Genomic DNA, 20,982 nt, shown 5'->3' on the forward strand with positions numbered 1-20,982 from the left:
GAAAGTGCTAGCTAGCCTGATAGAAATAAACAAACCAAAAGACAGTCGCTAACCCTAACTCCCTAATGTGAAAACAGTCCAAAGAAAATGGCAGTCCACCCCTACAGATTTAATACTATTTACAAAATATACAATTTATAAACAAAACCACGGCACAAAACCTAACAATTCAAAAATGCTAAATAAGGTTTGGAAACCAAGAACAGCAAACAGGTGCTGATGCCAGAAAGAGCCTCGCTAGCTGTTGGGAACCGTACTTTTAAAACTCCAGGAAGTGTAGGATGGACCAATCAGCTTCCTGTACTGCCCCCCAATCCGGCCAATCAGGCAGGGCACCTATAAGAACAAGAAAATAAAAACAACACATATGGCCAGGACCGTAACATGGTCTACTAGTAATGAAGCACGATGGTTGGCAAACCAATAAAGTAGCAAAACAGCAATGAAAGAACAAAATTTGATGAAAATATAGAACAATTTCTATGAATAAATAGGCAGTAACACCAGCTTGTGCTGCCCGTAAACCCAAGCAAAAAAGCTTACAGCACCTGGTATTCCCAGGCGGTCTTCCTACCAAGTACTAACCAGGCCCGGCTCTATTTGGCTGCCGAGATCGGACGAGATCGGGCGCTTAGAGAGCGGTGTGGCCGTAAGCTGCATTTGACATCATCAACAGCTCTTAAAAACGCTGGAGAAGCAGAATGCATGACACTTGCTAAGAAGAAGATAAATGTGGCAAAGTACAAAGTACTATAACTGTACTGGTCTGTTACGCCCCTGTCTAGGGGGTCAGGGTGAAACATACAAAGATAAATTTGCATGTTCCCTCTCCGATCCCCAAACCAAAATCCAGGATTGAGATGTTCCAACAGAATGATATTTATTTTAAACGAAAGAAAGTGTCTAACAAAACATGACACTACAACTCAGGGCGAACCAAGGCCAACATAATAAACAAAATAAGCCATTTCCCACAGAAAGTGCTAGCTAGCCTCATAGAAAGAAACAAACCAAAAGACAGTCGCTAACCCTAACTCCCTAATGTGAAAACAAGAGAAAACAATCAAAAGAAAAATGGCAGTCCACCCCTACAGATTTAATACTATTTACAAAATATACAATTTATAAACAAAACCACGGCACAAAACCTAACAATTCAAAAATGCTAAATAAGGTTTGGAAACCAAGAACAGCAAACAGGTGCTGCTGCCAGAAAGAGCCTCGCTAGCTGTTGGGAACCGTACTTTTAAAACTCCAGGAAGTGTAGGATGGACCAATCAGCTTCCTGTACTTCCCCCCAATCCGGCCAATCAGGCAGGGCACCTATAAGAACAAGAAAATAAAAACAACACATATGGCCAGGACCGTAACATGGTCTACTAGTAATGAAGCACGATGGTTGACAAACCAATAAATTAGCAAAACAGCAATGAAAGAACAAAATTTGATGAAAATATAGAACAATTTCTATGAATAAATAGGCAGTAACACCGGCTTGTGCTGCCCGTAAACCCAAGCAAAAAAGCTTACAGCACCTGGTATTCCCAGGCGGTCTTCCTACCAAGTACTAACCAGGCCCAGCTCTATTTGGCTGCCGAGATCGGACGAGATCGGGCGCTTAGAGAGCGGTGTGGCCGTAAGCTGCATTTGACATCATCAACAGCTCTTAAAAACGCTGGAGAAGCAGAATGCATGACACTTGCTAAGAAGAAGATAAATGTGGCAAAGTACAAAGTACTATAACTGTACTGGTCTGTTACGCCCCTGTCTAGGGGGTCAGGGTGCAACATACAAAGATAAATTAGCATGTTCCCTCTCCGATCCCCAAACCAAAATCCAGGATCGAGATGTTCCAACAGAATGATATTTATTTTAAACAAAAGAAAGTGTCAAATAAAACATGACACTACAACTCAGGGCGAACCAAGGCCAACATAATAAACAAAATAAGCCATTTCCCACAGAAAGTGCTAGCTAGCCTGATAGAAATAAACAAACCAAAAGACAGTCGCTAACCCTAACTCCCTAATGTGAAAACAAGAGAAAACAATCAAAAGAAAATGGCAGTCCACCCCTACAGATTTAATACTATTTACAAAATATACAATTTATAAACAAAACCACGGCACAAAACCTAACAATTCAAAAATGCTAAATAAGGTTTGGAAACCAAGAACAGCAAACAGGTGCTGATGCCAGAAAGAGCCTCGCTAGCTGTTGGGAACCGTACTTTTAAAACTCCAGGAAGTGTAGGATGGACCAATCAGCTTCCTGTACTGCCCCCCAATCCGGCCAATCAGGCAGGGCACCTATAAGAACAAGAAAATAAAAACAACACATATGGCCAGGACCGTAACATGATCTACTAGTAATGAAGCACGATGGTTGACAAACCAATAAAGTAGCAAAACAGCAATGAAAGAACAAAATTTGATGAAAATATAGAACAATTTCTATGAATAAATAGGCAGTAACACCAGCTTGAGCTGCCCGTAAACCCAAGCAAAAAAGCTTACAGCACCTGGTATTCCCAGGCGGTCTTCCTACCAAGTACTAACCAGGCCCGGCCCTATTTGACTGCCGAGATCGGACGAGATCGGGCGCTTAGAGAGCGGTGTGGCCGTAACATGCATTTGATATCATCAACAGCTCTTAAAAACGCTAGAGAAGCAGAATGCATGACACTTGCTAAGAAGAAGATAAATGTGGCAAAGTACAAAGTACTATAACTGTACTGGTCTGTTACGCCCCTGTCTAGGGGGTCAGGGTGAAACATATAAAGATAAATTTGCATGTTCCCTCTCCGATCCCCAAACCAAAATCCAGGATTGAGATGTTCCAACAGAATGATATTTATTTTAAACGAAAGAAAGTGTCAAACAAAACATGACACTACAACTCAGGGCGAACCAAGGCCAACATAATAAACAAAATAAGCCATTTCCCACAGAAAGTGCTAGCTAGCCTGATAGAAAGAAACAAACCAAAAGACAGTCGCTAACCCTAACTCCCTAATGCGAAAACAAGAGAAAACAATCAAAAGAAAAATGGCAGTCCACCCCTACAGATTTAATACTATTTACAAAATATACAATTTATAAACAAAACCACGGCACAAAACCTAACAATTCAAAAATGCTAAATAAGGTTTGGAAACCAAGAACAGCAAACAGGTGCTGCTGCCAGAAAGAGCCTCGCTAGCTGTTGGGAACCGTACTTTTAAAACTCCAGGAAGTGTAGGATGGACCAATCAGCTTCCTGTACTTCCCCCAAATCCGGCCAATCAGGCAGGGCACCTATAAGAACAAGAAAATAAAAACAACACATATGGCCAGGACCGTAACATGGTCTACTAGTAATGAAGCACGATGGTTGACAAACCAATAAAGTAGCAAAACAGCAATGAAAGAACAAAATTTGATGAAAATATAGAACAATTTCTATGAATAAATAGGCAGTAACACCAGCTTGTGCTGCCCGTAAACCCAAGCAAAAAAGCTTACAGCACCTGGTATTCCCAGGCGGTCTTCCTACCAAGTACTAACCAGGCCCGGCCCTATTTGGCTGCTGAGATCGGACGAGATCGGGCTCTCAGAGAGCGGTGTGGCCGTAAGCTGCATTTGACATCATCAACAGCTCTTAAAAACGCTGGAGAAGCAGAATGCATGACACTTGCTAAGAAGAAGATAAATGTGGCAAAGTACAAAGTACTATAACTGTACTGGTCTGTTACGCCCCTGTCTAGGGGGTCAGGGTGCAACATACAAAGATAAATTAGCATGTTCCCTCTCCGATCCCCAAACCAAAATCCAGAATCGAGATGTTCCAACAGAATGATATTTATTTTAAACGAAAGAAAGTGTCAAACAAAACATGACACTACAACTCAGGGCGAACCAAGGCCAACATAATAAACAAAATAAGCCATTTCCCACAGAAAGTGCTAGCTAGCCTGATAGAAATAAACAAACCAAAAGATAGTCGCTAACCCTAACTCCCTAATGTGAAAACAAGAGAAAACAATCAAAAGAAAAATGGCAGTCCACCCCTACAGATTTAATACTATTTACAAAATATACAATTTATAAACAAAACCACGGCACAAAACCTAACAATTCAAAAATGCTAAATAAGATTTGGAAACTAAGAACAGCAAACAGGTGCTGCTGCCAGAAAGAGCCTCGCTAGCTGTTGGGAACCGTACTTTTAAAACTCCAGGAAGTGTAGGATGGACCAATCAGCTTCCTGTACTTCCCCCAAATCCGGCCAATCAGGCAGGGCACCTATAAGAACAAGAAAATAAAAACAACACATATGGCCATGACCGTAACATGGTCTACTAGTAATGAAGCACGATGGTTGACAAACCAATAAAGTAGCAAAACAGCAATGAAAGAACAAAATTTGATGAAAATATAGAACAATTTCTATGAATAAATAGGCAGTAACACCAGCTTGAGCTGCCCGTAAACCCAAGCAAAAAAGCTTACAGCACCTGGTATTCCCAGGCGGTCTTCCTACCAAGTACTAACCAGGCCCGGCTCTATTTGGCTGCCGAGATCGGACGAGATCGGGCGCTTAGAGAGCGGTGTGGCCGTAAGCTGCATTTGACATTATCAACAGCTCTTAAAAACGCTAGAGAAGCAGAATGCATGACACTTGCTAAGAAGAAGATAAATGTGGCAAAGTACAAAGTACTATAACTGTACTGGTCTGTTACGCCCCTGTCTAGGGGGTCAGGGTGAAACATACAAAGATAAATTTGCATGTTCCCTCTCCGATCCTCAAACCAAAATCCAGGATTGAGATGTTCCAACAGAATGATATTTATTTTAAACGAAAGAAAGTGTCAAACAAAACATGACACTACAACTCAGGGCGAACCAAGGCCAACATAATAAACAAAATAAGCCATTTCCCACAGAAAGTGCTAGCTAGCCTGATAGAAATAAACAAACCAAAAGATAGTCGCTAACCCTAACTCCCTAATGTGAAAACAAGAGAAAACAATCAAAAGAAAATGGCAGTCCACCCCTACAGATTTAATACTATTTACAAAATATACAATTTATAAACAAAACCACGGCACAAAACCTAACAATTCAAAAATGCTAAATAAGATTTGGAAACCAAGAACAGCAAACAGGTGCTGCTGCCAGAAAGAGCCTCGCTAGCTGTTGGGAACCGTACTTTTAAAACTCCAGGAAGTGTAGGATGGACCAATCAGCTTCCTGTACTTCCCCCAAATCCGGCCAATCAGGCAGGGCACCTATAAGAACAAGAAAATAAAAACAACACATATGGCCAGGACCGTAACATGGTCTACTAGTAATGACGCACGATGGTTGACAAACCAATAAAGTAGCAAAACAGCAATGAAAGAACAAAATTTGATGAAAATATAGAACAATTTCTATGAATAAATAGGCAGTAACACCAGCTTGAGCTGCCCGTAAACCCAAGCAAAAAAGCTTACAGCACCTGGTATTCCCAGGCGGTCTTCCTACCAAGTACTAACCAGGCCCGGCCCTATTTGGCTGCCGAGATCGGACGAGATCGGGCGCTTAGAGAGCGGTGTGGCCGTAACATGCGTTTGACATCATCAACAGCTCTTAAAAACGCTAGAGAAGCAGAATGCATGACACTTGCTAAGAAGAAGATAAATGTGGCAAAGTACAAAGTACTATAACTGTACTGGTCTGTTACGCCCCTGTCTAGGGGGTCAGGGTGAAACATACAAAGATAAATTTGCATGTTCCCTCTCCGATCCCCAAACCAAAATCCAGGATCGACATGTTCCAACAGAATGATATTTATTTTAAACGAAAGAAAGTGTCAAACAAAACATGACACTACAACTCAGGGCGAACCAAGGCCAACATAATAAACAAAATAAGCCATTTCCCACAGAAAGTGCTAGCTAGCCTGATAGAAAGAAACAAACCAAAAGACAGTCGCTAACCCTAACTCCCTAATGTGAAAACAGTCCAAAGAAAATGGCAGTTCACCCCTACAGATTTAATACTATTTACAAAATATACAATTTATAAACAAAACCACGGCACAAAACCTAACAATTCAAAAATGCTAAATAAGGTTTGGAAACCAAGAACAGCAAACAGGTGCTGATGCCAGAAAGAGCCTCGCTAGCTGTTGGGAACCGTACTTTTAAAACTCCAGGAAGTGTAGGATGGACCAATCAGCTTCCTGTACTGCCCCCCAATCCGGCCAATCAGGCAGGGCACCTATAAGAACAAGAAAATAAAAACAACACATATGGCCAGGACCGTAACATGGTCTACTAGTAATGAAGCACGATGGTTGGCAAACCAATAAAGTAGCAAAACAGCAATGAAAGAACAAAATTTGATGAAAATATAGAACAATTTCTATGAATAAATAGGCAGTAACACCAGCTTGTGCTGCCCGTAAACCCAAGCAAAATAGCTTACAGCACCTGGTATTCCCAGGCGGTCTTCCTACCAAGTACTAACCAGGCCCGGCTCTATTTGGCTGCCGAGATCGGACGAGATCGGGCGCTTAGAGAGCGGTGTGGCCGTAAGCTGGATTTGACATCATCAACAGCTCTTAAAAACGCTGGAGAAGCAGAATGCATAACACTTGCTAAGAAGAAGATAAATGTGGCAAAGTACAAAGTACTATAACTGTACTGGTCTGTTACGCCCCTGTCTAGGGGGTCAGGGTGCAACATACAAAGATAAATTAGCATGTTCCCTCTCCAATCCCCAAACCAAAATCCAGGATCGAGATGTTCCAACAGAATGATATTTATTTTAAACGAAAGAAAGTGTCAAACAAAACATGACACTACAACTCAGGGCGAACCAAGGCCAACATAATAAACAAAATAAGCCATTTCCCACAGAAAGTGCTAGCTAGCCTGATAGAAATAATCAAACCAAAAGATAGTCGCTAACCCTAACTCCCTAATGTGAAAACAAGAGAAAACAATCAAAAGAAAATGGCTGTTCACCCCTACAGATTTAATACTATTTACAAAATATACAATTTATAAACAAAACCACGGCACAAAACCTAACAATTCAAAAATGCTAAATAAGTTTAGGAAACCAAGAACAGCAAACAGGTGCTGATGCCAGAAAGAGCCTCGCTAGCTGTTGGGAACCGTACTTTTAAAACTCCAGGAAGTGTAGGATGGACCAATCAGCTTCCTGTACTGCCCCCCAATCCGGCCAATCAGGCAGGGCACCTATAAGAACAAGAAAATAAAAACAACACATATGGCCAGGACCGTAACATGGTCTACTAGTAATGAAGCACGATGGTTGGCAAACCAATAAAGTAGCAAAACAGCAATGAAAGAACAAAATTTGCTGAAAATATAGAACAATTTCTATGAATAAATAGGCAGTAACACCAGCTTGTGCTGCCCGTATACCCAAGCAAAAAAGCTTACAGCACCTGGTATTCCCAGGCGGTCTTCCTACCAAGTACTAACAACGCCCGGCCTTATTTGGCTGCCGAGATCGGACGGGATCGGGCGCTTAGAGAGCAGTGTGGCCGTAAGCTGCATTTGACATCATCAACAGCTCTTAAAAACGCTGGAGAAGCCGAATGCATGACACTTGCTAAGAAGAAGATAAATGTGGCAAAGTACAAAGTACTAGAACTGTATTGGTCTGGAACGCCCATGTCTAGGGGGTCAGGGTGCAACATACAAAGATAAATTAGCATGTTCCCTCTCCGATCCCCAAACCAAAATCCAGGATCGAGATGTTCCAACAGAATGATATTTATTTTAAACGAAAGAAAGTGTCAAACAAAACATGACACTACAACTCAGGGCGAACCAAGGCCAACATAATAAACAAATTAAGCCATTTCCCACAGAAAGTGCTAGCTAGCCTGATAGAAATAAACAAACCAAAAGACAGTCGCTAACCCTAACTCCCTAATGTGAAAACAAGAGAAAACAATCAAAAGAAAATGGCAGTCCACCCCTACAGATTTAATACTATTTACAAAATATACAATTTATAAACAAAACCACGGCACAAAACCTAACAATTCAAAAATGCTAAATAAGGTTTGGAAACCAAGAACAGCAAACAGGTGCTGCTGCCAGAAAGAGCCTCGCTAGCTGTTGGGAACCGTACTTTTAAAACTCCAGGAAGTGTAGGATGGACCAATCAGCTTCCTGTACTTCCCCCAAATCCAGCCAATCAGGCAGGGCACCTATAAGAACAACAAAATAAAAACAACACATATGGCCAGGACCGTAACATGGTCTACTAGTAATGAAGCACGATGGTTGACAAACCAATAAAGTAGCAAAACAGCAATGAAAGAACAAAATTTGCTGAAAATCTAGAACAATTTCTATGAATAAATAGGCAGTAACACCAGCTTGTGCTGCCCGTAAACCCAAGCAAAAAAGCTTACAGCACCTGGTATTCCCAGGCGGTCTTCCTACCAAGTACTAACCAGGCCCAGCTCTATTTGGCTGCCGAGATCGGACGAGATCGGGCGCTTAGAGAGCGGTGTGGCCGTAAGCTGCATTTGACATCATCAACAGCTCTTAAAAACGCTGGAGAAGCAGAATGCATGACACTTGCTAAGAAGAAGATAAATGTGGCAAAGTACAAAGTACTATAACTGTACTGGTCTGTTACGCCCCTGTCTAGGGGGTCAGGGTGCAACATACAAAGATAAATTAGCATGTTCCCTCTCCGATCCCCAAACCAAAATCCAGGATTGAGATGTTCCAACAGAATGATATTTATTTTAAACGAAAGAAAGTGTCAAACAAAACATGACACTACAACTCAGGGCGAACCAAGGCCAACATAATAAACAAAATAAGCCATTTCCCACAGAAAGTGCTAGCTAGCCTGATAGAAAGAAACAAACCAAAAGACAGTCGCTAACCCTAACTCCCTAATGTGAAAACAGTCCAAAGAAAATGGCAGTTCACCCCTACAGATTTAATACTATTTACAAAATATACAATTTATAAACAAAACCACGGCACAAAACCTAACAATTCAAAAATGCTAAATAAGGTTTGGAAACCAAGAACAGCAAACAGGTGCTGATGCCAGAAAGAGCCTCGCTAGCTGTTGGGAACCGTACTTTTAAAACTCCAGGAAGTGTAGGATGGACCAATCAGCTTCCTGTACTGCCCCCCAATCCGGCCAATCAGGCAGGGCACCTATAAGAACAAGAAAATAAAAACAACACATATGGCCAGGACCGTAACATGGTCTACTAGTAATGAAGCACGATGGTTGGCAAACCAATAAAGTAGCAAAACAGCAATGAAAGAACAAAATTTGATGAAAATATAGAACAATTTCTATGAATAAATAGGCAGTAACACCAGCTTGTGCTGCCCGTAAACCCAAGCAAAATAGCTTACAGCACCTGGTATTCCCAGGCGGTCTTCCTACCAAGTACTAACCAGGCCCGGCTCTATTTGGCTGCCGAGATCGGACGAGATCGGGCGCTTAGAGAGCGGTGTGGCCGTAAGCTGGATTTGACATCATCAACAGCTCTTAAAAACGCTGGAGAAGCAGAATGCATAACACTTGCTAAGAAGAAGATAAATGTGGCAAAGTACAAAGTACTATAACTGTACTGGTCTGTTACGCCCCTGTCTAGGGGGTCAGGGTGCAACATACAAAGATAAATTAGCATGTTCCCTCTCCAATCCCCAAACCAAAATCCAGGATCGAGATGTTCCAACAGAATGATATTTATTTTAAACGAAAGAAAGTGTCAAACAAAACATGACACTACAACTCAGGGCGAACCAAGGCCAACATAATAAACAAAATAAGCCATTTCCCACAGAAAGTGCTAGCTAGCCTGATAGAAATAATCAAACCAAAAGATAGTCGCTAACCCTAACTCCCTAATGTGAAAACAAGAGAAAACAATCAAAAGAAAATGGCTGTTCACCCCTACAGATTTAATACTATTTACAAAATATACAATTTATAAACAAAACCACGGCACAAAACCTAACAATTCAAAAATGCTAAATAAGTTTAGGAAACCAAGAACAGCAAACAGGTGCTGATGCCAGAAAGAGCCTCGCTAGCTGTTGGGAACCGTACTTTTAAAACTCCAGGAAGTGTAGGATGGACCAATCAGCTTCCTGTACTGCCCCCCAATCCGGCCAATCAGGCAGGGCACCTATAAGAACAAGAAAATAAAAACAACACATATGGCCAGGACCGTAACATGGTCTACTAGTAATGAAGCACGATGGTTGGCAAACCAATAAAGTAGCAAAACAGCAATGAAAGAACAAAATTTGCTGAAAATATAGAACAATTTCTATGAATAAATAGGCAGTAACACCAGCTTGTGCTGCCCGTATACCCAAGCAAAAAAGCTTACAGCACCTGGTATTCCCAGGCGGTCTTCCTACCAAGTACTAACAACGCCCGGCCTTATTTGGCTGCCGAGATCGGACGGGATCGGGCGCTTAGAGAGCAGTGTGGCCGTAAGCTGCATTTGACATCATCAACAGCTCTTAAAAACGCTGGAGAAGCCGAATGCATGACACTTGCTAAGAAGAAGATAAATGTGGCAAAGTACAAAGTACTAGAACTGTATTGGTCTGGAACGCCCATGTCTAGGGGGTCAGGGTGCAACATACAAAGATAAATTAGCATGTTCCCTCTCCGATCCCCAAACCAAAATCCAGGATCGAGATGTTCCAACAGAATGATATTTATTTTAAACGAAAGAAAGTGTCAAACAAAACATGACACTACAACTCAGGGCGAACCAAGGCCAACATAATAAACAAATTAAGCCATTTCCCACAGAAAGTGCTAGCTAGCCTGATAGAAATAAACAAACCAAAAGACAGTCGCTAACCCTAACTCCCTAATGTGAAAACAAGAGAAAACAATCAAAAGAAAATGGCAGTCCACCCCTACAGATTTAATACTATTTACAAAATATACAATTTATAAACAAAACCACGGCACAAAACCTAACAATTCAAAAATGCTAAATAAGGTTTGGAAACCAAGAACAGCAAACAGGTGCTGCTGCCAGAAAGAGCCTCGCTAGCTGTTGGGAACCGTACTTTTAAAACTCCAGGAAGTGTAGGATGGACCAATCAGCTTCCTGTACTTCCCCCAAATCCAGCCAATCAGGCAGGGCACCTATAAGAACAACAAAATAAAAACAACACATATGGCCAGGACCGTAACATGGTCTACTAGTAATGAAGCACGATGGTTGACAAACCAATAAAGTAGCAAAACAGCAATGAAAGAACAAAATTTGCTGAAAATCTAGAACAATTTCTATGAATAAATAGGCAGTAACACCAGCTTGTGCTGCCCGTAAACCCAAGCAAAAAAGCTTACAGCACCTGGTATTCCCAGGCGGTCTTCCTACCAAGTACTAACCAGGCCCAGCTCTATTTGGCTGCCGAGATCGGACGAGATCGGGCGCTTAGAGAGCGGTGTGGCCGTAAGCTGCATTTGACATCATCAACAGCTCTTAAAAACGCTGGAGAAGCAGAATGCATGACACTTGCTAAGAAGAAGATAAATGTGGCAAAGTACAAAGTACTATAACTGTACTGGTCTGTTACGCCCCTGTCTAGGGGGTCAGGGTGCAACATACAAAGATAAATTAGCATGTTCCCTCTCCGATCCCCAAACCAAAATCCAGGATCGAGATGTTCCAACAGAATGATATTTATTTCAAACAAAAGAAAGTGTCAAATAAAACATGACACTACAACTCAGGGCGAACCAAGGCCAACATAATAAACAAAATAAGCCATTTCCCACAGAAAGTGCTAGCTAGCCTGATAGAAAGAAACAAACCAAAAGACAGTCGCTAACCCTAACTCCCTAATGTGAAAACAGTCCAAAGAAAATGGCAGTTCACCCCTACAGATTTAATACTATTTACAAAATATACAATTTATAAACAAAACCACGGCACAAAACCTAACAATTCAAAAATGCTAAATAAGGTTTGGAAACCAAGAACAGCAAACAGGTGCTGATGCCAGAAAGAGCCTCGCTAGCTGTTGGGAACCGTACTTTTAAAACTCCAGGAAGTGTAGGATGGACCAATCAGCTTCCTGTACTGCCCCCCAATCCGGCCAATCAGGCAGGGCACCTATAAGAACAAGAAAATAAAAACAACACATATGGCCAGGACCGTAACATGGTCTACTAGTAATGAAGCACGATGGTTGGCAAACCAATAAAGTAGCAAAACAGCAATGAAAGAACAAAATTTGATGAAAATATAGAACAATTTCTATGAATAAATAGGCAGTAACACCAGCTTGTGCTGCCCGTAAACCCAAGCAAAAAAGCTTACAGCACCTGGTATTCCCAGGCGGTCTTCCTACCAAGTACTAACCAGGCCCGGCTCTATTTGGCTGCCGAGATCGGACGAGATCGGGCGCTTAGAGAGCGGTGTGGCCGTAAGCTGCATTTGACATCATCAACAGCTCTTAAAAACGCTGGAGAAGCAGAATGCATGACACTTGCTAAGAAGAAGATAAATGTGGCAAAGTACAAAGTACTATAACTGTACTGGTCTGTTACGCCCCTGTCTAGGGGGTCAGGGTGCAACATACAAAGATAAATTAGCATGTTCCCTCTCCAATCCCCAAACCAAAATCCAGGATCGAGATGTTCCAACAGAATGATATTTATTTTAAACGAAAGAAAGTGTCAAACAAAACATGACACTACAACTCAGGGCGAACCAAGGCCAACATAATAAACAAAATAAGCCATTTCCCACAGAAAGTGCTAGCTAGCCTGATAGAAATAATCAAACCAAAAGATAGTCGCTAACCCTAACTCCCTAATGTGAAAACAAGAGAAAACAATCAAAAGAAAATGGCTGTTCACCCCTACAGATTTAATACTATTTACAAAATATACAATTTATAAACAAAACCACGGCACAAAACCTAACAATTCAAAAATGCTAAATAAGTTTAGGAAACCAAGAACAGCAAACAGGTGCTGATGCCAGAAAGAGCCTCGCTAGCTGTTGGGAACCGTACTTTTAAAACTCCAGGAAGTGTAGGATGGACCAATCAGCTTCCTGTACTGCCCCCCAATCCGGCCAATCAGGCAGGGCACCTATAAGAACAAGAAAATAAAAACAACACATATGGCCAGGACCGTAACATGGTCTACTAGTAATGAAGCACGATGGTTGGCAAACCAATAAAGTAGCAAAACAGCAATGAAAGAACAAAATTTGCTGAAAATATAGAACAATTTCTATGAATAAATAGGCAGTAACACCAGCTTGTGCTGCCCGTATACCCAAGCAAAAAAGCTTACAGCACCTGGTATTCCCAGGCGGTCTTCCTACCAAGTACTAACAACGCCCGGCCTTATTTGGCTGCCGAGATCGGACGGGATCGGGCGCTTAGAGAGCAGTGTGGCCGTAAGCTGCATTTGACATCATCAACAGCTCTTAAAAACGCTGGAGAAGCCGAATGCATGACACTTGCTAAGAAGAAGATAAATGTGGCAAAGTACAAAGTACTAGAACTGTATTGGTCTGGAACGCCCATGTCTAGGGGGTCAGGGTGCAACATACAAAGATAAATTAGCATGTTCCCTCTCCGATCCCCAAACCAAAATCCAGGATCGAGATGTTCCAACAGAATGATATTTATTTTAAACGAAAGAAAGTGTCAAACAAAACATGACACTACAACTCAGGGCGAACCAAGGCCAACATAATAAACAAATTAAGCCATTTCCCACAGAAAGTGCTAGCTAGCCTGATAGAAATAAACAAACCAAAAGACAGTCGCTAACCCTAACTCCCTAATGTGAAAACAAGAGAAAACAATCAAAAGAAAATGGCAGTCCACCCCTACAGATTTAATACTATTTACAAAATATACAATTTATAAACAAAACCACGGCACAAAACCTAACAATTCAAAAATGCTAAATAAGGTTTGGAAACCAAGAACAGCAAACAGGTGCTGCTGCCAGAAAGAGCCTCGCTAGCTGTTGGGAACCGTACTTTTAAAACTCCAGGAAGTGTAGGATGGACCAATCAGCTTCCTGTACTTCCCCCAAATCCAGCCAATCAGGCAGGGCACCTATAAGAACAACAAAATAAAAACAACACATATGGCCAGGACCGTAACATGGTCTACTAGTAATGAAGCACGATGGTTGACAAACCAATAAAGTAGCAAAACAGCAATGAAAGAACAACATTTGCTGAAAATCTAGAACAATTTCTATGAATAAATAGGCAGTAACACCAGCTTGTGCTGCCCGTAAACCCAAGCAAAAAAGCTTACAGCACCTGGTATTCCCAGGCGGTCTTCCTACCAAGTACTAACCAGGCCCAGCTCTATTTGGCTGCCGAGATCGGACGAGATCGGGCGCTTAGAGAGCGGTGTGGCCGTAAGCTGCATTTGACATCATCAACAGCTCTTAAAAACGCTGGAGAAGCAGAATGCATGACACTTGCTAAGAAGAAGATAAATGTGGCAAAGTACAAAGTACTATAACTGTACTGGTCTGTTACGCCCCTGTCTAGGGGGTCAGGGTGAAACATACAAAGATAAATTAGCATGTTCCCTCTCCGATCCCCAAACCAAAATCCAGGATCGAGATGTTCCAACAGAATGATATTTATTTCAAACAAAAGAAAGTGTCAAATAAAACATGACACTACAACTCAGGGCGAACCAAGGCCAACATAATAAACAAAATAAGCCATTTCCCACAGAAAGTGCTAGCTAGCCTGATAGAAATAAACAAACCAAAAGACAGTCGCTAACCCTAACTCCCTAATGTGAAAACAAGAGAAAACAATCAAAAGAAAATGGCAGTCCACCCCTACAGATTTAATACTATTTACAAAATATACAATTTATAAACAAAACCACGGCACAAAACCTAACAATTCAAAAATGCTAAATAAGGTTTGGAAACCAAGAACAGCAAACAGATGCTGATGCCAGAAAGAGCCTCGCTAGCTGTTGGGAACCGTACTTTTAAAACTCCAGGAAGTATAGGATGGACCAATCAGCTTCCTGTACTGCCCCCCAATCCGGCCAATCAGGCAGGGCACCTATAAGAACAAGAAAATGAAAACAACACATATGGCCAGGACCGTAACATGGTCTACTAGTAATGAAGCACGATGGTTGACAAACCAATAAAGTAGCAAAACAGCAATGAAAGAACAAAATTTGATGAAAATATAGAACAATTTCTATGAATAAATAGGCAGTAACACCAGCTTGAGCTGCCCGTAAACCCAAGCAAAAAAGCTTACAGCACCTGGTATTCCCAGGCGGTCTTCCTACCAAGTACTAACCAGGCCCGGCCCTATTTGGCTGCCGAGATCGGACGAGATCGGGCGCTTAGAGAGCGGTGTGGCCGTAACATGCATTTGATATCATCAACAGCTCTTAAAAACGCTAGAGAAGCAGAATGCATGACACTTGCTAAGAAGAAGATAAATGTGGCAAAGTACAAACTACTATAACTGTACTGGTCTGTTACGCCCCTGTCTAGGGGGTCAGGGTGAAACATACAAAGATAAATTTGCATGTTCCCTCTCCGATCCCCAAACCAAAATCCAGGATTGAGATGTTCCAACAGAATGATATTTATTTTAAACGAAAGAAAGTGTCAAACAAAACATGACACTACAACTCAGGGCGAACCAAGGCCAACATAATAAACAAAATAAGCCATTTCCCACAGAAAGTGCTAGCTAGCCTGATAGAAAGAAACAAACCAAAAGACAGTCGCTAACCCTAACTCCCTAATGCGAAAACAAGAGAAAACAATCAAAAGAAAAATGGCAGTCCACCCCTACAGATTTAATACTATTTACAAAATATACAATTTATAAACAAAACCACGGCACAAAACCTAACAATTCAAAAATGCTAAATAAGGTTTGGAAACCAAGAACAGCAAACAGGTGCTGCTGCCAGAAAGAGCCTCGCTAGCTGTTGGGAACCGTACTTTTAAAACTCCAGGAAGTGTAGGATGGACCAATCAGCTTCCTGTACTTCCCCCAAATCCGGCCAATCAGGCAGGGCACCTATAAGAACAAGAAAATAAAAACAACACATATGGCCAGGACCGTAACATGGTCTACTAGTAATGAAGCACGATGGTTGACAAACCAATAAAGTAGCAAAACAGCAATGAAAGAACAAAATTTGATGAAAATATAGAACAATTTCTATGAATAAATAGGCAGTAACACCAGCTTGTGCTGCCCGTAAACCCAAGCAAAAAAGCTTACAGCACCTGGTATTCCCAGGCGGTCTTCCTACCAAGTACTAACCAGGCCCGGCCCTATTTGGCTGCTGAGATCGGACGAGATCGGGCGCTCAGAGAGCGGTGTGGCCGTAAGCTGCATTTGACATCATCAACAGCTCTTAAAAACGCTGGAGAAGCAGAATGCATGACACTTGCTAAGAAGAAGATAAATGTGGCAAAGTACAAAGTACTATAACTGTACTGGTCTGTTACGCCCCTGTCTAGGGGGTCAGGGTGCAACATACAAAGATAAATTAGCATGTTCCCTCTCCGATCCCCAAACCAAAATCCAGAATCGTGATGTTCCAACAGAATGATATTTATTTTAAACGAAAGAAAGTGTCAAACAAAACATGACACTACAACTCAGGGCGAACCAAGGCCAACATAATAAACAAAATAAGCCATTTCCCACAGAAAGTGCTAGCTAGCCTGATAGAAATAAACAAACCAAAAGATAGTCGCTAACCCTAACTCCCTAATGTGAAAACAAGAGAAAACAATCAAAAGAAAAATGGCAGTCCACCCCTACAGATTTAATACTATTTACAAAATATACAATTTATAAACAAAACCACGGCACAAAACCTAACAATTCAAAAATGCTAAATAAGATTTGGAAACCAAGAACAGCAAACAGGTGCTGCTGCCAGAAAGAGCCTCGCTAGCTGTTGGGAACCGTACTTTTAAAACTCCAGGAAGTGTAGGATGGACCAATCAGCTTCCTGTACTTCCCCCAAATCCGGCCAATCAGGCAGGGCACCTATAAGAACAAGAAAATAAAAACAACACATATGGCCAGGACCGTAACATGGTCTACTAGTAATGACGCACGATGGTTGACAAACCAATAAAGTAGCAAAACAGCAATGAAAGAACAAAATTTGATGAAAATATAGAACAATTTCTATGAATAAATAGGCAGTAACACCAGCTTGAGCTGCCCGTAAACCCAAGCAAAAAAGCTTACAGCACCTGGTATTCCCAGGCGGTCTTCCTACCAAGTACTAACCAGGCCCGGCCCTATTTGGCTGCCGAGATCGGACGAGATCGGGCGCTTAAAGAGCGGTGTGGCCGTAAGCTGCATTTGACATCATCAACAGCTCTTAAAAACGCTGGAGAAGCAGAATGCATGACACTTGCTAAGAAGAAGATAAATGTGGCAAAGTACAAAGTACTATAACTGTACTGGTCTTTTACGCCCCTGTCTAGGGGGTCAGGGTGAAACATACAAAGATAAATTTGCATGTTCCCTCTCCGATCCCCAAACCAAAATCCAGGATCGACATGTTCCAACAGAATGATATTTATTTTAAACGAAAGAAAGTGTCAAACAAAACATGACACTACAACTCAGGGCGAACCAAGGCCAACATAATAAACAAAATAAGCCATTTCCCACAGAAAGTGCTAGCTAGCCTGATAGAAAGAAACAAACCAAAAGACAGTCGCTAACCCTAACTCCCTAATGTGAAAACAGTCCAAAGAAAATGGCAGTTCACCCCTACAGATTTAATACTATTTACAAAATATACAATTTATAAACAAAACCACGGCACAAAACCTAACAATTCAAAAATGCTAAATAAGATTTGGAAACTAAGAACAGCAAACAGGTGCTGCTGCCAGAAAGAGCCTCGCTAGCTGTTGGGAACCGTACTTTTAAAACTCCAGGAAGTGTAGGATGGACCAATCAGCTTCCTGTACTTCCCCCAAATCCGGCCAATCAGGCAGGGCACCTATAAGAACAAGAAAATAAAAACAACACATATGGCCAGGACCGTAACATGGTCTACTAGTAATGAAGCACGATGGTTGACAAACCAATAAAGTAGCAAAACAGCAATGAAAGAACAAAATTTGATGAAAATATAGAACAATTTCTATGAATAAATAGGCAGTAACACCAGCTTGAGCTGCCCGTAAACCCAAGCAAAAAAGCTTATAGCACCTGGTATTCCCAGGCGGTCTTCCTACCAAGTACTAACCAGGCCCGGCCCTATTTGGCTGCCGAGATCGGACGCTTAGAGAGCGGTGTGGCCGTAACATGCATTTGACATCATCAACAGCTCTTAAAAACGCTGGAGAAGCAGAATGCATGACACTTGCTAAGAAGAAGATAAATGTGGCAAAGTACAAAGTACTATAACTGTACTGGTCTGTTACGCCCCTGTCTAGGGGGTCAGGGTGAAACATACAAAGATAAATTTGCATGTTCCCTCTCCGATCCCCAAACCAAAATCCAGGATTGAGATGTTCCAACAGAATGATATTTATTTTAAACGAAAGAAAGTGTCAAACAAAACATGACACTACAACTCAGGGCGAACCAAGGCCAACATAATAAACAAAATAAGCCATTTCCCACAGAAAGTGCTAGCTAGCCTGATAGAAAGAAACAAACCAAAAGACAGTCGCTAACCCTAACTCCCTAATGTGAAAACAAGAGAAAACAATCAAAAGAAAAATGGCAGTCCACCCCTACAGATTTAATACTATTTACAAAATATACAATTTATAAACAAAACCACGGCACAAAACCTAACAATTCAAAAATGCTAAATAAGGTTTGGAAACCAAGAACAGCAAACAGGTGCTGATGCCAGAAAGAGCCTCGCTAGCTGTTGGGAACCGTACTTTTAAAACTCCAGGAAGTGTAGGTTGGACCAATCAGCTTCCTGTACTGCCCCCCAATCCAGCCAATCAGGAAGGGCACCTATAAGAACAAGAAAATAAAAACAACACATATGGCCAGGACCGTAACATGGTCTACTAGTAATGAAGCACGATGGTTGGCAAACCAATAAAGTAGCAAAACAGCAATGAAAGAACAAAATTTGATGAAAATATAGAACAATTTCTATGAATAAATAGGCAGTAACACCAGCTTGTGCTGCCCGTAAACCCAAGCAAAAAAGCTTACAGCACCTGGTATTCCCAGGCGGTCTTCCTACCAAGTACTAACCAGGCCCGGCTCTATTTGGCTGCCGAGATCGGACGAGATCGGGCGCTTAGAGAGCGGTGTGGCCGTAAGCTGCATTTGATATCATCAACAGCTCTTAAAAACGCTGGAGAAGCAGAATGCATGACACTTGCTAAGAAGAAGATAAATGTGGCAAAGTACAAAGTACTATAACTGTACTGGTCTGTTACGCCCCTTTCTAGGGGGTCAGGGTGCAACATACAAAGATAAATTAGCATGTTCCCTCTCCGATCCCCAAACCAAAATCCAGGATCGAGATGTTCCAACAGAATGATATTTATTTTAAACGAAAGAAAGTGTCAAACAAAACATGACACTACAACTCAGGGCGAACCAAGGCCAACATAATAAACAAAATAAGCCATTTCCCACAGAAAGTGCTAGCTAGGCTGATAGAAAGAAACAAACCAAAAGACAGTCGCTAACCCTAACTCCCTAATGTGAAAACAGTCCAAAGAAAATGGCAGTTCACCCCTACAGATTTAATACTATTTACAAAATATACAATTTATAAACAAAACCACGGCACAAAACCTAACAATTCAAAAATGCTAAATAATATTTGGAAACCAAGAACAGCAAACAGGTGCTGCTGCCAGAAAGAGCCTCGCTAGCTGTTGGGAACCGTACATTTAAAACTCCAGGAAGTGTAGGATGGACCAATCAGCATCCTGTACTTCCCCCAAATCCGGCCAATCAGGCAGGGCACCTATAAGAACAAGAAAATAAAAACAACACATATGGCCAGGACCGTAACATGGTCTACTAGTAATGAAGCACGATGGTTGACAAACCAATAAAGTAGCAAAACAGCAATGAAAGAACAAAATTTGATGAAAATATAGAACAATTTCTATGAATAAATAGGCAGTAACACCAGCTTGAGCTGCCCGTAAACCCAAGCAAAAAAGCTTACAGCACCTGGTATTCCCAGGCGGTCTTCCTACCAAGTACTAACCAGGCCCGGCCCTATTTGGCTGCCGAGATCGGACGAGATCGGGCGCTTAGAGAGCGGTGTGGCCGTAACATGCATTTGATATCATCAACAGCTCTTAAAAACGCTGGAGAAGCAGAATGCATGACACTTGCTAAGAAGAAGATAAATGTGTCAAAGTACAAAGTACTATAACTGTACTGGTCTGTTACGCCCCTTTCTAGGGGGTCAGGGTGCAACATACAAAGATAAATTAGCATGTTCCCTCTCCGATCCCCAAACCAAAATCCAGGATCGAGATGTTCCAACAGAATGATATTTATTTTAAACGAAAGAAAGTGTCAAACAAAACATGACACTACAACTCAGGGCGAACCAAGGCCAACATAATAAACAAAATAAGCCATTTCCCACAGAAAGTGCAAGCTAGCCTGATAGAAATAAACAAACCAAAAGACAGTCGCTAACCCTAACTCCCTAATGTGAAAACAGTCCAAAGAAAATGGCAGTTCACCCCTACAGATTTAATACTATTTACAAAATATACAATTTATAAACAAAACCACGGCACAAAACCTAACAATTCAAAAATGCTAAATAAGGTTTGGAAACCAAGAACAGCAAACAGGTGCTGCTGCCAGAAAGAGCCTCGCTAGCTGTTGGGAACCGTACTTTTAAAACTCCAGGAAGTGTAGGATGGACCAATCAGCTTCCTGTACTTCCCCCAAATCCGGCCAATCAGGCAGGGCACCTAT

At 41.6% G+C, this 20,982-nt stretch overlaps 20 pseudogenes; all 20 read right to left on the bottom strand.

Moving 5' to 3' along the window:
• Positions 1–536: 536 nt before the first annotated feature.
• Positions 537–655, bottom strand: LOC137111734 (5S ribosomal RNA; annotated as a pseudogene).
• An 868-nt stretch (positions 656–1,523) lies between these two features.
• On the bottom strand, positions 1,524–1,642 carry LOC137112042 (5S ribosomal RNA; annotated as a pseudogene).
• Positions 1,643–2,509: 867 nt separating this feature from the next.
• Positions 2,510–2,628, bottom strand: LOC137111442 (5S ribosomal RNA; annotated as a pseudogene).
• Positions 2,629–3,496: 868 nt separating this feature from the next.
• On the bottom strand, positions 3,497–3,615 carry LOC137111593 (5S ribosomal RNA; annotated as a pseudogene).
• An 868-nt stretch (positions 3,616–4,483) lies between these two features.
• On the bottom strand, positions 4,484–4,602 carry LOC137111735 (5S ribosomal RNA; annotated as a pseudogene).
• An 867-nt stretch (positions 4,603–5,469) lies between these two features.
• LOC137111463 (5S ribosomal RNA) lies at positions 5,470–5,588 on the bottom strand (annotated as a pseudogene).
• An 857-nt stretch (positions 5,589–6,445) lies between these two features.
• LOC137111736 (5S ribosomal RNA) lies at positions 6,446–6,564 on the bottom strand (annotated as a pseudogene).
• An 867-nt stretch (positions 6,565–7,431) lies between these two features.
• On the bottom strand, positions 7,432–7,550 carry LOC137111686 (5S ribosomal RNA; annotated as a pseudogene).
• Positions 7,551–8,417: 867 nt separating this feature from the next.
• LOC137112053 (5S ribosomal RNA) lies at positions 8,418–8,536 on the bottom strand (annotated as a pseudogene).
• An 857-nt stretch (positions 8,537–9,393) lies between these two features.
• Positions 9,394–9,512, bottom strand: LOC137111737 (5S ribosomal RNA; annotated as a pseudogene).
• Positions 9,513–10,379: 867 nt separating this feature from the next.
• Positions 10,380–10,498, bottom strand: LOC137111687 (5S ribosomal RNA; annotated as a pseudogene).
• Positions 10,499–11,365: 867 nt separating this feature from the next.
• LOC137112064 (5S ribosomal RNA) lies at positions 11,366–11,484 on the bottom strand (annotated as a pseudogene).
• An 857-nt stretch (positions 11,485–12,341) lies between these two features.
• LOC137111738 (5S ribosomal RNA) lies at positions 12,342–12,460 on the bottom strand (annotated as a pseudogene).
• Positions 12,461–13,327: 867 nt separating this feature from the next.
• On the bottom strand, positions 13,328–13,446 carry LOC137111688 (5S ribosomal RNA; annotated as a pseudogene).
• An 867-nt stretch (positions 13,447–14,313) lies between these two features.
• Positions 14,314–14,432, bottom strand: LOC137112075 (5S ribosomal RNA; annotated as a pseudogene).
• Positions 14,433–15,299: 867 nt separating this feature from the next.
• Positions 15,300–15,418, bottom strand: LOC137111464 (5S ribosomal RNA; annotated as a pseudogene).
• Positions 15,419–16,286: 868 nt separating this feature from the next.
• On the bottom strand, positions 16,287–16,405 carry LOC137111486 (5S ribosomal RNA; annotated as a pseudogene).
• An 868-nt stretch (positions 16,406–17,273) lies between these two features.
• Positions 17,274–17,392, bottom strand: LOC137112000 (5S ribosomal RNA; annotated as a pseudogene).
• Positions 17,393–19,226: 1,834 nt separating this feature from the next.
• On the bottom strand, positions 19,227–19,345 carry LOC137111739 (5S ribosomal RNA; annotated as a pseudogene).
• An 857-nt stretch (positions 19,346–20,202) lies between these two features.
• LOC137111465 (5S ribosomal RNA) lies at positions 20,203–20,321 on the bottom strand (annotated as a pseudogene).
• Between the last annotated feature and the right edge of the window lie 661 nt (positions 20,322–20,982).

This window comes from Channa argus, unplaced genomic scaffold (assembly GCF_033026475.1).
Source record: "Channa argus isolate prfri unplaced genomic scaffold, Channa argus male v1.0 Contig011, whole genome shotgun sequence".
Classification (NCBI taxonomy): Eukaryota; Metazoa; Chordata; class Actinopteri; order Anabantiformes; family Channidae; genus Channa; species Channa argus.